At 40.2% G+C, this 18554-nt stretch overlaps 1 long non-coding RNA gene across 1 annotated transcript; it reads left to right on the plus strand.

Moving 5' to 3' along the window:
* Positions 1 to 16116: 16116 nt before the first annotated feature.
* LOC107723843 (uncharacterized) lies at positions 16117 to 16657 on the plus strand. The gene is made up of 3 exons (XR_001637978.1): positions 16117 to 16260; positions 16404 to 16489; positions 16590 to 16657. It is a non-coding gene; the product is annotated as an uncharacterized LOC107723843 (long non-coding RNA).
* Positions 16658 to 18554: the final 1897 nt, after the last annotated feature.

The raw sequence follows: 18554 nt of genomic DNA on the forward strand, positions 1-18554 counted from the left end.
CTCCCGGAAGGCATGTCCTTGCGCTGTGATGACGAGGAGACAGAGGATGAGGGAGTGGCGAAGGGATGATGCAAACAGGCAGAGGGATACAGAAGGAGGCTTTGGAGGAGGACGGATGACTGGGAGGAGGCATGAACAAAAAGTCCAGGGAGGTGATGATGGTGGGGAGAGCCAGGGAGGCACCTTGAGCAGGAGAGGGCGGATGGAAACCCAGGCTACAGCCAGAACTGCGCTCCATGGCGGTGCCTCTGGAGGGAGGAGCCAAGGCGTGGTGGGAACACACGCTGCCATAAGGATGACCTGAGATGATGACGATGGAAGTGGAGTCCAACACGCAGACAGAGACCCGAGGAGGTGGAGCGACGTCGAGGATCCAAGTGGCTGCGACGGAGCCGTGGCGATGATCGCCGAGATGTTGGAGGGGATCCAGAGGTCAGAGGGCATTCTGGAATGACCAAGGAAGGAGGCGGAGCCTGAGGGAGGGCAGAGCGTAGCAGAAGGGGTGGAGGGCCGAAGAGCAACAGATGGCCCGCAAGTCCACAGCGGAGTGGTGGCGAAGTCCGACCCAGGTGGAGCCAACTGACCGAGGGAGCCTGGCAAGGCTGAATGGCCAATGGTCCATGGAGGGTGGGAGGAGCACAGAAGTCTGGATGGCGGGACGAGGTGGAGCGGAGCCATCCGAGGCTGGAGGTGAGAGAAGAGATGTTGGAGACTGGAAACAGGAACAAGGAGAGGATCAAGGAGGTAAGTATTCTTCAGGTGAGTAACAATCCAAATGGATGCAGTCTTAGCCATAGATGAGACCAGAAAAGACCTGTGAGTGTGGTGCTGGCTTTTATGGAGAGTTGATGAGGATCATGGCATACAGGTTTGGTGATTTTGAAATGTGTGCAGGTGAAAGCCAAGGGGGATTGTGGGAGGTGTAGTGTGCAAAGGTGACAGACAAGGTGACTGATGATCTAACACAGTACTCCCTCCTTCCGGAAGGTGTGACTTCACGCAACAGAATTCAGCACCGGGAGGGTGGGAAGGCATCCTGGAGCTGTGGCAGTGAACAGGGAGATATGGGCATGGCAGGAAACCTCTAGGACAGCATCGGCAACGTGTTATCGTTGCACCGGTGGCACCGGCAATGTTTTATTGTTGCACCAGTGGCACCGGTTGCATTACGTGACAGCGGTTGCGTTAGCCTTTGTGGCTGAGACGAGCGAACTTGAGGAATGGCCACCTTGGCTGTGCATGTATGCAACCCCCCCCCCAAATTTCCTTGGGGAGAATCCCCGAGGTGTGTGCCAACCAAACATACCCAATCGCTAGTACCAGCAAACACAAGGCTGCAGTCTCTTGGCTTGCGTCTTGGATGAAGACGGACACTGGGGAGTGCTCTGGGAAACAAGTGGACTCTAGGTTTAGCTCTAGGACAAGAGCTGGCACAGGGTTAAGCTCAGGAAAGAGTTTGGTGAATTGAGTAAACTCCCAGCTTAGATTGGAGCGGTGAGCAGGCTCTTCACTGAGTTCAGAGAAGTGATAGGACTCCTGGCTGTGCTCAGGGAAAAGAGCTGATTTTGGAGCGGACTCTTCAGCTGACTCGTGAATGAACTCTGGAGCGTGAGCAGGCTCTTGAGCTGACTCATGGGTTAGAGTAGACTCGGGAGAGGACTCGTGGTCTGGAGTTAATTCTCGGATGGACTCATGGACTGGACTAATAACTGGAGAGAACTCACAGGAAGGAGCGGGCTTTGGAGCAGACTCAGGGGCTGGAGCCGACATTGGAGCGGATTCAGAGGCTGGAGCCATCACTGGGATGTACTCAGGGGCTGGAGCCGAAGAGGATTGTTTCTTTTTCCTCAGCCCCCTCCTTTGTGCTGAGGGTTTGGCTGTCTCTAGACTGGGCTGACACATTGGAGTGGACTCTGGAGTGGGTTCATGGACTGGACTGGACTCTGGAGAACTTTCTGGAGCGGATTCTGGAGAGCATCCAGGAGCGGACTCTGGAAATTGGTCCACTGTGTAAGGGGATCCACTCAACCACAGAGCATAATCAATATATTTGTCCAGAGTAGATATTGTTGTGGCTGTAGGTACTTGTCGGAAAAAGATGATCGGTCAATACACTCCAAAAAATAGTCTTTAATATATTTTAGAACGAATTAATTAATTGAATTAAATAATAGATGCATCATGTCATTGACCCTAAAGCCAACATGAAATAAAAAAAAAAACCTCTTCACTTTCTTCACTACTGGTCTTCTGGCTTCCTTGGGCTGATGATGGAGCTTGACATTATTGTTTATTGAACTCAGAATGTTGCTTTAACTGTGAGGTAACAATTAAGTATTCAGAAGAGAAACCCACCAAACGAGTTGATAAAGGTCAAGGAGAAATTAAGATGCTATAGGATTTGTTTTTCAATCAATATATCCAAATAATAAGGATTCTGATTCTGATTTCTGACAACTTATAGAGTCTCAGACATTATGCATCACTCTGCCACATAGATCGCAAGTGGAATACAGATGATGTTTCAAATATCTGCAGTGTTCTTTTCCCTCAGTAGTGTCTGCCAGTGGGCATCTGTTCTTTTATTCAATATGGCTCTGCCCCCTTGATTCGTTTGCTGATGAGCTGGCGATACACATTCACTCCTGTGATCTGATGTGTTTTATTGCATCAAGCGACATTCACCTACAGCAGGGGTTCTCAAACCTCTCCATGAAGTACCCCCAGCACTGCACGTTTTGTATGTCTCCCTATATCTGACACACCCACTTCAGGTCTTGCAGTCTCCACTAATGAGCAGATGAGTTGAATCAGGTGTGAGATGAGGGAGACATACAAAATGTGCAGGGCTGGGGGTACTCTAGGACAGGTTTGAGAGCCACTGACCTACAGTATCCTTAGTGCTGGATGAAGTACAAATTCTGCTTGAAATATTACTCTATAAAGAATACATTTTCACTTGCATGATACAGAAATAATGTCAGTATCAAAATAAAAGAACTGATAAGTTAAGTTATATTTGAGTAGATAGGGGTCTAATGACATACAGAGCTTAGGTCAGAGCTCAGTCTGAAATTAATGGTCAGCTATAGCCAACAATATTAAATTAGAACGGCTTGAATGGATCCACAAAATGTAAAACTTTTCAGACTCTAAGGCCCCTATCATACACCTGGCGCCAGGGGTTAAATTGGGATTTGCTATGTGGGCGGGCTCTATGTCACATGACGACCCTACCCACCCATCGTGCCCCCTCAAAAATAATGAGTGCATGACGCCCCTGGTCACAAGGATAGTCTTTGTATGTATCAGAATTACGCGCACGAGCAGAGCCGTTCCCTCACTAGAGAAGCGTTCAGTTTTTCCACTTGCAAATTCCGCCTTGTAAATAGTGAACCCGCCATGGCGCAAGTGCTACTGGCTTTTAAAGGGAATGGGAGATGAGACTCTGATTGGTTTATGGCACGTTACGCCCAAAACACACACATTACTGATTAAGAGAATGGGGACAACCCTTTTAGACCATACGCCAGGCGTGTCGACCATTTTTCCTGTCCTTAAACTAGCAAAAGTGGATTCGGACACGCCCTAAACACAATTGGGCCGTGCGCTTTAGACCATGTGCTTAGATCGTTAAAATAGGGCCCAATGTGTAAGGCATATTTGCAAAGATTGGCTTGCGTATTATAAAGGCATAGTTAGCCCAAACATAACAAGCTTTAGCTCTAAAATAAATAGGTAGATAGATAGACAAAGCGATTGTATGGCTTTAGAAGTTATGAAATATAGTGCACAAGTTATGCGGCCACTTTTATGATATGTCTTTATTTGCTTTCATTATATTAACAAGAACAAACAGAATATTCTTCATAAAATACCTTTTGTGTTCAACAAATTGAAAGTCATACAGGTTTGGAATGACAGAATTTGCGAAAATAATAAAATAATTTTCATTTTTAGTTCAACACTCCCTATACAGTAACAGTAAATTTTTTAAATTTTCATAGGTGGCATTTCTCACATTAGAAAACAGATCTGTTTTATAAATTATCAAAACATGTTGATAAATTAACTGTGAGCCACACCAACCATGCAGTAAGAGTCTGATATGTATTTCTGTCAGCTAAATAAATGTAATGTGTAAATGTAAAGAATTCAGTCAGGAATGACAAAACGCCCAAGGCAAATGTCCTGCAGACTAAATAGATCTCAGCAGGAATCTTTTTGTTTCAGCGTTTGCATGGATGGACTGCTTGGGCTGATGGTTATTTCACATCATCGTGTCAGGCCAAGAGATCAAAATCACGCACTGAACAGTCTCTGTTTAATAAAGGCAGCTTGTGGCAGTTTACTTTAGACCTTTTCCACAGTCACATTTCCCACGACAAGCGTGGCTGGTTTATTCCAAGGTCAGATCTCCTGCTGAATGCATTATCCTCTGAGACCATGCCAGCAAAACAGCTTGGACATTCTGCAAAACGTCTTATTTTATGGATTATGCAAAAACGAAAGTAAAGGTGAGTAAAGGAGTTCATTTTTATCTATATATATATCTATATCTATATCTATAAAGAACTTTATAGAAACAAAGTTAGCATCTAGTTAGTTTCCAGAAGTTAGCACAGTTTGACCAACAATTGTCTGTCAACTATTTTAATAACAACAACAACAATAATAATTATTAAGTAGGTTTGTTGTATTTTACTCCTTTATTATATTTTACTACAGATGTGGTCAACTTGAGTAGCACTTTTCAAGATACATGAGGACTCCAACAGCACAAATGACTGCCATCAATCATTGGGCAGTTTTAATTATAATAAGGACCAGAGGATATTAATCTTATTGTTATAGAGCCTCTGACTATTACTTTCACAAATCATATCTTCTGTCACACTACGCTATTTGTAACCTATAACACTGATCTTTAATTCATTACTTCTCTAAATAAAAATGTTGTCATTAATCACTTATTAATCACCCCCATGTCGTTCCAAACCCGTAAAAGCTTTGATCGTCTTCGGAGCACAATTTAAGATATTTTGGATGAAAACCGGGAGGCTTGTGACTGTCCCATTGACTGCCAAGTAAATAACACTGTCAAGGACCAGAAAAGTATGAAAGACATCGTCAAAATAGTCCATCTGCCATCAGTGGTTCAATCTGAATTTTATGAAGCGACGAGAATACTTTTTGTATGCAAAGAAAACAAAAATAACGACTTTATTCAACAATTCATCTCCTCCTTCGTCACCGTAGCGCCATTTTGGAGCGTATCCACTGAATGCAAACTGCGTATGCTGTTCTACTTGTATGTGTCAGCCGCACCACACGGATACGTTTTCTACGTTTATTTACGCTTTGATCTGAACGAAAACCACACGGCTGACACATACAAGTAGAACAGCATATGCAGTTTACGTTCAGTGGATACTCTCCAAAATGGCGCTACGGTGAAGGAGACGAATTGTTGAATAAAGTCGTTATTTTTGTTTTCTTTGCAATGAAGCTTTTACGGGTTTGGAACGACATGGGGGTAAGTGATTAATGGCAAAATTTTCATTTTGGGGTGGAGTAACCCTTTAACAAACGACATTGTATTTATGACTTATTTCTTGATCAGTTAAAGGTTAAGTGTGTAATTTCTTCTCCACTAGGGACTGTTTTCAAACAGGTTTCCTGAACACTTCCCCATCTGTCACTCGCTGGGCAAAGAGATATTCCCACCTCAAACTCATGCCATTGGTTGAGTCAAACAAACAAACAACTGTTTCGTTTTTATTTTTTGAGGGAATCAATGAAATGTTGCATATTAAGCTGGAATAAGAAACTATAACATTGAATTAACATTGAAAATTGAAAGTATAGTTAATTGGAAGCATAGATATAGTGATTGTATGTTTTTGTAATTGAATCTTAAGAGGAGTGTATGTGGGAGTATTTGTTCACAAACAGCTCAGTTCAGTCTATTTGTCAGCCATAATTTATATTATAATCAGTTTTGCAATATTGCTGAGCTGTAAGCCACAGAATATTGAAACAAGCAGTTTATCATAAACAAGTAAGCTGACCAATAGAAATCCATATGCTGCTTGTCATTACCTTTTCTAATTGTGATGTAACTTATAGGTGCAGAATGATTTTGATAAAAGCTTTCATTCTTCAGATAAGATTTCTGTATCATATGCAAAGTGGGTGATAAATCATAGGGAACATTTTTTGAAAGTGGGAGGTTGAGATAAGCCTGAATGTTTGTTTTTGAAGAAATTCTTGGCATTTGTGAAAAAAAAAGTTTGTTTCATGAAATTGTTCTTGGAATCAAACAGAAAACAGAATCAAACAGAAGTTATACTCACCTCACCCTCACCCTCATTTGAAACATTCTTTTTTTCCCATGGAACACAGAAGTTGAATTATAGTTGAATTACACTGAAGAATATAGCATTTTTTCCATTTAAAATAAAGTAAATGGGTACTGGAGCTTTTAAGCTTAAATAATCTGAAATTTAGGATATTCACTGCTTCTGAATATTCATTACCACTGAATATTCATTATTAATTGAATTGAACTCTAATATCAGTCCAATTGCACGGAAAAGAGTGACCTCCTTCTATGTTTCACAGAAGGAAATCTTACAGGCTTGAAATTACACGAGGTTAAAAAAATGATGACAGAATTTTCATTTTTAGTTGAACTAACTATAAATTTAGATCCTGTCCCTGCAATATTTAAGCCTTTTTTAACACATTGTTTTAATATCTCTCTACTGATTGATTCTCACCACTGAATGCAGTGATGGCCCTGATTGTCTCACCAGGTAACAGGATCCATCCAGTGACCCGCTGAGTGATGATGTGGAGAGGTCTTGTTTGTCACTGTTTGTTATTCTCCACACAGGATGCAGCTAATGGCCTGCACATACTCAGATCACACACCAACTGTGACACACACATAGAATACGGACAGGTAATGACAGCTTTTTAAGTAATCACAAATAGATGGGTACATGAAATTGGATATGTTACACTTTGTGCTTATTTTCTATTTCAGATGTAATGCTTCCTCTGTGAGATTTCTACATTTCTAAACCACAACACGTTGCAAAATGTATAATAGCAGCCTTCAGAATTGTTAGTGTCTGAGAAACTGTTGCAACATTTTCTCTTTTACAGATTTATTATTTGATTTTATTTGTTTTTGCATGTTGGTAATAACAATTAGGAAAATAAATTGTAAAATGAAAGTAATATAATATAATATAATATAATATAATTGCATCATGTGTTAAAGCATCAACCTCTGAGGTTTCATTAAAAATATCTTCATTTGTGTTTTGAAGATCTTATGGGATTGGAACAATATGAGGCTATAAATAAGGACAGTGAACAATATGGATAAATAAGGACAGAATTTTAATTTTGGATGAACTATCCCTTTAAGTTTAAAAAAGCACCTGAAAGCACCTCATTATGAGATGCTAAGTCTGGGAATCTGTGAAACCCTTGTTCAAAACTCACTTCAACACAATCCACTACACTATTTATTGCAGCATGTTGAGGGATTGTCATATTAAACCCGGCCCGATCTCACAAAAAAAAAAAAAACTATTTTATGAGATGATGATTTTGTAAGAATTTGTATGATGTGAATCATTCAAAAATGTACGTTTTTTTTAAGAAAAAAAAAACAAAACGTAAGCATGAGGCATACCCTAGTGAAAAATAATCATACTAAAATGTATTTGAAATACATTTATTTCATGCTACGTATACAAATAGATTTACATATTTATTTACTTAATACAAAACTTTTAGTATACTAAACTGGTTTACTTATAGTCTGCTAAATTGGCACTACTAGTGCGGAAGTAGTGCTGAGGTCCAACTAAAGATTCACTGAAGTATATTTGATAGTGCTAAAGTGGAACTATTGCAAGTATACTTTAGGTACACTTTAAATATCTTGCATTTAAAGACTGATATTATAAAGATCATACAATTCTCATCAACAGTGACATTAAAACACATTTTAGGCGTAGTATTAAGAAATGTGCATTGCGCACAAGTAGTACTCCAAATAAAGTTTAATTATAATATTTATATCAGTAAGTCTTGAGCGACATGTCAGTAAATATGTCAATAGATTTGAACTATACTTGGTATGAAATAAATGTATTTTAAATATATTACCTTTTTACTAGGGTAACCCCACTCCTAAACATAACCGTCACTGGGGCATGAACATATTTCACGAAAGCCGACAAAATACAAATTTGTCACTAATTAGCCAAAATATGAAATGTGATTGTGTTAAACCCTAGTGCTATAAGCATATTCCTGCATTAAAGAACAGACCAAACCTCCACCATTCACAGGATGTTTACAGTACAGTTACAGACTGTTGCCTCTGAGTCTGAACCATCCCAGATTACCAGGCTGGGTTCTTGGCCTATCTTAATGTTAATGAAGAATGAAGATCTTTAATATATTTTTTAAATGTAATTTTACCTCAAGTTTAGTCATTGGAAACTTATAATGACCAATATTATTAGACCAATTAGAGTTCGGTTGTAAGACTAAAACCATAAAATGTTTAGGTGTTAATATATATGTCTACAGCATGTGCAGTGCCTTTTGTTTTGATTAATCACTGAAATGTGAAGTTTGTTTGAAGCAAGTTGCCAGCTGTAGTCTTTTAAACTTCAGTGAAGTTGGAGGCCCATTTGCTCAGATCCAAAACTCTCTGGCAACAGAAACATCATTTACATTGTTTAAAAATGCTTTATTTATTTTCCTGTTGAACTTTTCATTTAACGAGAGCTTCAATATACCATCGACACAGCCATGAAATGTGCATTATAACAGCGTATATTTCTCTCTGGGTGGGTTATAGACCATTTGTAAGGTATTAATGACAAAAATGAAAGGATTCCAAAGTGTGAGGTGTGAAAAGTTCTGCCCAAAAACAGAGTCAGGCACAGATGAGATCTCTGGAACAAACTTGTACCATATAGTGCCGTTCTCCTTACACAGCCAATGAAATATCTACCATTTATTTACACTTCAGCTTGATGTAATATGTCTAAAACGGTGCCAAAACCATCGGAAGTCAAGTACAACATGTTAACTACATGCAAATCACATCATCACTTACGTTGGCACAACTGAACGATATTGATTGTAGTTGTCGTCTTACAGGCAAGGCAAGGCAAGTTTATTTATATAGCGCATTTCATACACAATGGTAATTCAAAGTGCTTTACATAAAAGAAAAGAAAATAATAATAATAAAAATAATAATCACAACAATAAAACAAGGAATTTAAGCACTTTGAAAATGATAAAAAAAAATGTAAGAGGTCTAAAATGAATTTAAAACAGTTAAGAATAGAAAATGATTATACATAGTTCCCAGGTTTGTCCCTTTAGTTTCTGTGCATTTAAACCCTGTTTCCCAATGTTTCCCATCTGCTGTTAAATGTCATCCCTGAAGTTCCAGTGTTTTGTATCCCTTTGTTTATTTGAATTAAATTCTAGTTGAAGTGTTCTCCTGCGTCTCCTCGTTCCTTCCTCCCAGAGTGACCATGACAGAACAGCAGACCTGACAAAATAGTAAGCGGCGCCCCTTCTCCCTGTTTTATTTCTATTTTGAAAGTTTTTTGTTTTCCTTGTTTTCCCCGTGGCATGGAAACCGCCGCACGTTTCGCCACTCCAAAGACGCTCTCAAGCCCGCCGGCCACTCCGAAGATAGGCCTGCCAGCCGCGCCGTTGTCAAGCCCACCGGCCGTGGCTCTCTCAAGCCTGCCGGCTGCCATTGACCCAAGCCCGCCGGTCACCGCAATGACAAGCCCGCCGGCTGCCCAGTTCACCATCAGAAGAGGAGAAATGACTGGCTCAGGGCCCTCGCTCCAGTGTCGGCTCGAGCCCCAGAGCTCGCTCCAGTGTTGGCTCGAGCCCCAGAGCTCGCTCCAGTGTCGGCTCCAGCCCCTGAGTTCGCTCCAGTGCCTGCTCCTCGAAAGCGCCTTGCTGTGCCTGCTCCTCCAGAGCACCCTCCAGTGCCAGCTCCTCGTAAGCGCTTCACAGATCCCCAGTTAAGCCCAGGGAGGGCTCCTGGCCCCCAGTTAGTTAAATTCTAGTTGAAGTGTTCTCCTGTGTCTCCTCGTTCCTTCCTCCCCAAGTGACCATGACACGGACATTGCACAGTGCTCATTCAATAAATGCACAGCTAAACAGATGAGTTTTGAGTCTGCATTTAAATGTGACTAATGTTTTAGCACATCTGATCTCTTCTGGACGCTGATTCCAACTGCGTGCGGCATAATAACTAAAAGCGGACTCCCCTTGTTTTGTGTGAACCCTTGGTATTTCTAACTGACTCAATCCTAATGATCTGAGTGGTCTGCCGGTCGTAGAGGTGGGGGCTGGGGGCGTGGCCTCGGAGGCAGAGCCGCCATGGCCTCCAGAGCTCCCTGCACCGCCATCACCGCCATGGCTCCCTGCACCGCTATGGCCTCCCGAGCTCCCTGCACTGCCATGGCCTGCCCGGATCTGCCGGATCTGGCCCTGCTGGTGATAAAGGCATGAACAAGTTTCTCCAAGTCTTGACTGGAAACAAAACATCTAATTCTTGCAATGTTTTTGAGATGATAGTATGCTGATTTAGTTACTGCTTTGACATGACTACTGAAACTAAGGTCTGTCTCCAGAATCACACCAAGATTCCTGACTTTATTTTTAGTTGTTAGACCCCTTAGACCCCTGTATGCATTCACCTTGAGAACTTCATCTTTGTTTCCAAATGCAATGACTTCAGTTTTTTCAGTTTTTTCCTGAAGAAAATTCTGGCACATCCAACTGTTAATTTCATCAATGCATTGGCAGAGGAAGTCAATGGGGCTGTAGTCATTTGGAGATAAGGCTAGGTAAATCTGGGTATCATCTGCATAGCTGTGATAGGCGATTTGGTTCTTTCTCATTATTTGACTTAGTGGGAGCATATACAGGCTAAACAAGAGCGGTGCAAGAACTGAGCCTTGTGGGACTCCGCATGTCATAGACGTCCACTTAGACTTATGCTCTCCTATACTCACAATAATAACCTCCCCCTTCTAAGTATGACCTGAACCATTTAATTACCATGCCAGAAAGCCCAACCAAGTTTTCCAGTCTCTCTAGTAGTATGTTATGATCGACAGTGTCAAACGCAGCACTGAGATCTAGTAGTACCAGCACTGATATTTTGCCAGATTCAGAATTTAAGCGAATATCATTTATTATCTTAATGAGCGCTGTCTCTGTGCTGTGATGCGGTCGAAAACCAGATTGAAAATTGTCCAGGTATCCATTTGAGTTTAAGTATTTGTTCAGCTGATTAAAGACTACCTTTTCAATAATCTTGCCTATAAAAGGAAGATTTGATATTAGTCTATAGTTGCTCAATATGGTGTTATCAAGATTGCTCTTTTTCAGAAGGGGTTTAACAACTGCAGTTTTCAGGGAGTCTGGAAAAGTCCCAGAAAGAAGTGAGGCGTTCACCACTTCTAAGAGATCTGCTTCCAAACAGTTAAGCACCCTTTTGAAAAAATATGTGGGAAGTGTGTCAAGATAGCAGGTTGACGATTTAAGGTGCTGTACTATTTCTTCCAAAATTTTGCTATCAATTTCTTCAAAAGCAGACATAGTATCTTCTTTTTGATATTGTGGTCGAATCTGTCTAACCTCTGCATAACTTGGGGATGTGCTAATCGCCTTCCTGATATTATTGATCTTCTCAGAAAAGAAGGAAGCAAACTCATTGATTCAGTGAACATATCTGCTATGTATTTAGGTCCTAGGCCATTTAGTTATTTGTAAAAGTACTTTAAAATCAATCCTAAATATAACTGGAAGCCAGTGTAAGAACCTGAGGACTGGCATGATATGCTCCGATTTTCTGGTTCTAGTCAGAATTCTGGCAGCAGCGTTCTGGATGAGCTGCAGCTGTCTAATGTCTAATGGTCTTCTTGTGAAGTCCACCCTGCTGGTGATAAAGGCATGAACAAGTATCTCCAAGTCTTGACTGGAAACAAAACATCTAATTCTTGCAATGTTTTTGAGATGATAGTATGCTGATTTAGTTACTGCTTTGACATGACTACTGAAACTAAGGTCTGTCTCCAGAATCACACCGGCCTCGGAGGCAGAGCCGCCATGGCCTCCAGAGCTCCCTGCACCGCCATGGCCTCCAGAGCTCCCTGCACCGCTATGGCCTCCCGAGCTCCCTGCACCGCCATGGCCTGCCCGGATCTGGTACTGCCTTGGAGGCATCCCGGTTCCATATGAGTCTGTCCTGAGGGACCTCCAAGGTGCCCCTCCCTCCCTCCCCATTGATGTTGTGTGGCGTGAGGACACGCCTTCCGGAGGGGGGCGTTATGTCAGACTCTGTTACAAGTTTCTCCAAGTCTTGACTGGAAACAAAACATTTAATTCTTGCAATGTTTTTGAGATGTTAGTATGCTGATTTAGTTACTGCTTTGACATGACTACTGAAACTAAGGTCTGTCTCCAGAATCACACCAAGATTCCTGACTTGATTTTTAGTTGTTAGACCCCTAGAGTCAAGGTATGCATTCACCTTGAGAACTTCATCTTTGTTTCCAAATGCAATGACTTCAGTTTTTTCCTTGTTTAACTGAAGAAAGTTACATGGATACTCTAGATGAATACAGGCTAAGAGTACTTGGCTTGAACATTATTTTAGTCTATTTGCAAAGCAGGCAAAAGTGTATTGTGTTAGAGGACTGCTTTCATTAACATTGCAGCTCGGCATTCTAGCAACAAAAGCAATCTATTCCATATGTTCCCTTGCATGAAATGATAAGTAATTTCCCGATGGAGAAGTTCTGGAGACAACCCAGGCTCAACCAATCATCTGTCAGATGGGAAACCATGCATCATAATAAACATCTTCAGCGGTGCCAGACCTATTGATAGTCTGAAATTGACATTTCCATCCATGTATAGTAATTTTAGGATGAGAGGAAGGACTGATTTATGCCTATTAATGAAGAGACTGAATCCACCTGGCTGCTTCAAAACAGAAAAGATGGACATATCCTCTGTAACGTATTACTGAATGATAAAGCAAGAAAAGGTCAAGTGACTCTCAGCTGGTGGGTTGCAACCCAGAAATGAATCTGATAGGATCGCAGATAGCAGGGAAAAAACAGTGCAAATGTAAATAGTAACATTTATTGTGCATAAATGGAACGGCAAAATTAATAGGCTTATAAACATTTTAAAGCAAGCAGAAAAGACTTCCCATATCCTTTGTTGTTCATGTCAAAGGTCAAGCATTCAATCAAACTGGTAAAATCTAGATGCCAACAAGAGCAGGTGTGTGACCATGACATGCCCTTATCCTCAAAAAACAAGGAACAAAACTACAAAGATATTAAATATGGGATCATTCGCAATGAGAATAAACATTGTTTGTGCCAACCACAATGTGCAATGTGAAATATTGATTGTTGAGAGCATGAAACCACTGAACTTCAACTGAAATTTAACCAAACACTATTAATCGCATTGATGTGTTGTTTATGCATTAATAGTCAGTCTTCACTTTGGACTACAAGGGCCCTATTTTAACGATCTAAGCACATGGTCTAAAGCGCACGGCGCAGGTGCACTCAGGGCATGTCCGAATCCACTTTTGCTAGTTTAACGATGGGAAAATGGTCGGCGCGCCTGGGTGCATGGTCTAAACGGGTTGTCCCTATTCTCTTAATGAGTAATGGGTGTTTTTTGGGCGTAATGTGCAATAAACCAATCAGAGTCTCATCTCCCATCCCCTTTAAAAGCCAGTTGCGCTCGCGCCATGGCGGGTTTGCTATTTACATTGCGGAATGTAATTTTTCATTTTTAAAAATGTTTGTGTGCTGTAATAAGCAAAGTGTATGCACGTTGTGCTAACGCGCTCTTTAAATAACAAAGAAAAAATATTGTGCCAGACTTTAAACCAGGTTTGAGTTGGTCTATGGCGCAGTCTATTTTGGTTCCTCAAAATAGCAACGCGCCAACAATGCACCTGAACACACCTCTTTTTTAGACCAGCATGCACATGGGTGCACAAATGGGCGCAAATGCATTTGCTATTTAAACAACGCGGCGCAGGACGGGAAAATGAGAACTGCGTCGGGCTGAAACTAGCAAAAAACACTTGCGTCGCGCCTGGCGCCGCATTGCGCCAGCAGGTTTGAGTTGGTCTATGGCGCAGTCTATTTTGGTTCCTCAAAATAGCAACGCGCCAACAATGCACCTGAACACACCTCTTTTTTAGACCAGCATGCACATGGGTGCACAAATGGGCGCAAATGCATTTGCTATTTAAACAACGAGGTGCAGGATGGGAAAATGAGAACTGTGTCGGGCTAAAACTAGCAAAACACTTGCGCCGCATTGCGCCGGGTGTATGATAGGGCCCCATCAGTTAGTTCTGCAGTTTGTTGGCTGAGCAAGTCATACAGTTCTTACACTGATTACTACACAGTTTAATGATTTTAATGATTTTTCTTTGTAAACATGTTCTAGATGGACATTTTGCTTTATCAGCTTCTCATGCCTGTCACTGAGAAGTCAAAAAAAAAATGCTGTCGGATTAGACAGATGAAACTTTAGTGAAACTAAGGCTGTGTTCACACTTTGCAGATTTGCTAAGATTAAAACAAACTCTGGTGTGATTGCTCAGTTAGTGTGGTTTATTCAAATAAGTGTGAATGCTGCCATCCAAACCTTGGTGTTCGGAGGAAATGAACTATGGTGCAGTCGACTGAAATATGAACGCAATATGGGCCAAAGACATCTAAACAAACCAAAACCCATTACAGTTCAGCACAGGCATCAGAACTGCTGTCTTTTTGTAGCAGATCAATTTCTGAAGCTGTTTTGACTCTGTTACACATTTTATAAGCTCTCATCTGGTAAAAATACCACAGTGTGTAAAAACAATGAGTGCATTTATTCAATTTTGGGATTTGATAAGTTGTTAATTTAGATGTTCGTAGCAGAAAATACATCATAAAAGCTGTCTAATCAGGTTGTGAACTTATCTTTATGCCTTTGTGTGTGTGTGTGTGTGTGTGTGTGTGTGTGTGATGTGTGTACCTGTTTTTCTATTCTGGTGGGGACTTAAACCTGAATACACACAGACTCATGGGGACTTGTGTCACGGTGGGGACCTAAATTGTGGTCCCCACGGGTAAACAAGCTAATAAATCACACAGAATTAATTTTTTTGAAAATCTAAAAATGCAGAAAGTTTCCTGTGAGGGGTAGGTTTAGGTGTAGGGTTGGTGTAGGGCAATAGAATATACGGTCTGTACAGTAGAAAAACCATTACGCCTATGGAGAGTCCCCACAAGGATAGCTGACCAGACATGTGTGTGTGTGTGTGCGTGTGTGTGTGTATCTTTAGGTTTGGTGTTAAAAAATGACAGCATAAATGCGAACCAGGACTAAATTGATCATTTTCTTTTTCGGTCTGGACCAGAAAAACTAGAGAACCAAACTAAGTGTTAACACACCCCAAACCGCTTCTCCTCATTTGGACATATGAAGAAAACAGTGCAGTGTTTAAAGGACATTTCTGTTGATTGACATCACAAAGTTTACCGATATTTTGGTACTGATGTGTGAATGGTACCTTAACAGTAAAAAGATGAAACACCATTGCTTGTGTGAACAGCATATTTGTGTATTTAACAGAAAAGTGAATCTGGTCATTTTACGGGAATTTACAGTGTTTAATGTTTGAAACCAGCTAATGACTAAACTGCATCATCATGGGAGCTTACATCTGCCCTTTGAACACAAGACTCTCCAGATGTAGGGCTGAATGGGAAAGTTATCAATGTGTCTGTCCAGTAAATAATGATGAACGCGCAGTTTGCAGAGAGGCAACCTCAGTTGTTCACGGTGGACTGTCTGACTTAAAGGGACAGTTCACCCAAAAATGAAAATTGTGTCATCGTTTACCAATCAAATTATATCTAGCTCGTTTATATGTAGCTTGTAAAATTATATGTAAGTTAGCTCGTTTAACCGAACATAAATCAATCACAGTCACTCGATGCTGCTTAAGATGTTGATTCACGCCTTCCTTTAATCCAACAATCAAAAACAATTTAAATAGCAAATAAGACACACATAACACATTCACATGACCTGCTTCTGATTTTTTTTTTTTCAGGCTGAACAATCTGATGAAGATCCGGTGCTAATGTAAGTGCTTCACAAGTATTAACGTTACATTTGTAGTCCATGTTAAAAAATGTCAGTTCTATGACCGTGCTTTTTAATGTCTTATAATTTTGCCAGCACATGAAAATCCATAGTCATGTTCCTAATGCTTATTTCGAATGTAGTATTCCTGATTGCGTCCATGTCTTCCATGGTCCTACAGCTGCTCACACACTTGCAGAAATTAGATGGTCTTATCCTTCAAGCAGATGTAAGTAGAGATTACTCAACAAATCAAATTTATTTGCAACATGTTTTATGTCTTGGTTCTGTTAGTGATGGTTGTGCTGTCTTTTTAAAAATTGTTTCAGGTATTCGCCACTCCATCTGATGTCCAGCAGTCTCTACATTTGCCAGAGAACACAACTTAAAATTCTTGGTATGTAAACGGTAAAGGTTTAGTTCACTCTAAAATGAACATTAAGTCACCATTTACGCTATGGAAGCATATGTGTAGCAAAATTCAATTTAAAATGCAATATGTAAAATGGCAATGCATTTCTGTATTTTAATTTACATTTTACCGTACATATGTGCAACGTTTAGTGCAAAATGAAAATGAAAATTCAATTATAAAATTTACATTTGCCATTTTCTACAATAGTTTTAATATGCAAATTAAAAACATATTTTAACGCTTTATAAGTTGCAAAATTAACAGATCAGACGTGAATGCTGTATGTCCCCTGAGACGGTAGTGGAAGTTAGATGGGAATGAGAAGAGATGCCTTCTAATCGTGTATCTGATTGATTAACTTAACTCCCAGGATAGAAGTGTGAAACAAAACAGCACACTGTCTCCACCCTGGTCAGCTGTTGTGTTCATGGGAAATGTGTTATTATAGTGCACATAGAAGATGACATTTAAAATTTTTAGATATAATGGCTTTTTCCGTCTCAACTGAAATCCATTAAAGATGATTCTCCTGAGGACATTAGTGTCAGTCTTATCAACATTCTGCCAGCTATTCATGCTTGACAATTTCATGTTTGAGGTGTCTTAGACCGGGCGCGATTGCCATGTTCACATATGCCCAAACGAACCGAGCTAACGGGGGAAACGCGCCAGGTTCCGAAACAACAGGCCAGGTGTGAAAGCACCCTAAGTTTGCCTCTCTTTGGTTTTCTTGCTTCCTTTGTCCTGTGTTCCCATCATCATTTGTTGCTATGGCGATTCGTTGGGTTAGTATCACACCTGTTGGCTTTTTAGTTTGTTAGCATGTGTATTGATGTCCTTCAGTTTCTTCAGTTCTTTGTCTGGTGTTGTTTGTGCATGCACATGGTTATGTTGCCTTCTATGGTTTGGATTATTTATTATGTCGGTTTAATAAAGTTCTTGTGCTATTTACTATCTCATCCTTGTCTCTTTCATGGGCTTGTATCCATGACAGTGCCAACCCCACAAAAACATGATATTAATTTGTAAAAAGTTTCAAATACCTTGAAAAATATGTTTAAAATAATGTGTACTTTTTTATTTTAACTTAATGGTTACACCACATGACATTCTTAGAGTCATGAAATTAAAATTATTGTTAAAAATAGTTGAAATATTTTTCAAAGTTACTTTACATGAAACCCACATGAATTGGTAACTACATATTTTATTATTTATCGTGGACATCTTTTTTTTTTTTGTAATTGGTTAAGTCCAGTTTATTTTAGAGGCATTTGAAGACTAATGCAAACCATTCTAGTAGTTTTACATTTCCAGTAGTGTTTAGTTTTGGCTTGCTGAGCCAGTGTGCCCATTGTTTTAAACTGATTGAGAAGATTTTCAGTCTGTAGTCTGAATGTTGAAGTTTGTGTTAAAACGTTCCAGTTAAATGAAATGCATGTCAATATTTTTTTGAATACTTGCCAACAAGTTTATATTATAATTAGTTTGTTCCTGTGGAGCACATACTCAGCATAATTTTTCTGAACAGACGTTTCTGATACAACACTCATTCAGTGATTTAGTCAAGGCTTCTTTTGTTTCAGCAGTTTTGTATCATTAGTACGGTGGACCAGTAGTGCACAACACAACGCAATTAAAAAAGCGAACATAAGCTCACAACACAACGACATTAAGCCACAACACAACGACATTAAGCTCACAAGTAGGCTTTAATAGTAATAGTCAGTTCCTTGTTCATCCTGGCATTACTTCACAGAAATATTCCAGTAAATGATATAGCAGCTGTGAAGACTTCCTGTACATTCAGTCCCCCAGAGAAAACGCACCGAATTTAAATAAAACAACATGACAAATAATTTAAATTGAAATGCTTTTC

Source organism: Sinocyclocheilus rhinocerous, unplaced genomic scaffold (genome assembly GCF_001515625.1).
Source record: "Sinocyclocheilus rhinocerous isolate Xijiao unplaced genomic scaffold, SAMN03320098_v1.1 scaffold1296, whole genome shotgun sequence".
Lineage (NCBI taxonomy): Eukaryota > Metazoa > Chordata > Actinopteri > Cypriniformes > Cyprinidae > Sinocyclocheilus > Sinocyclocheilus rhinocerous.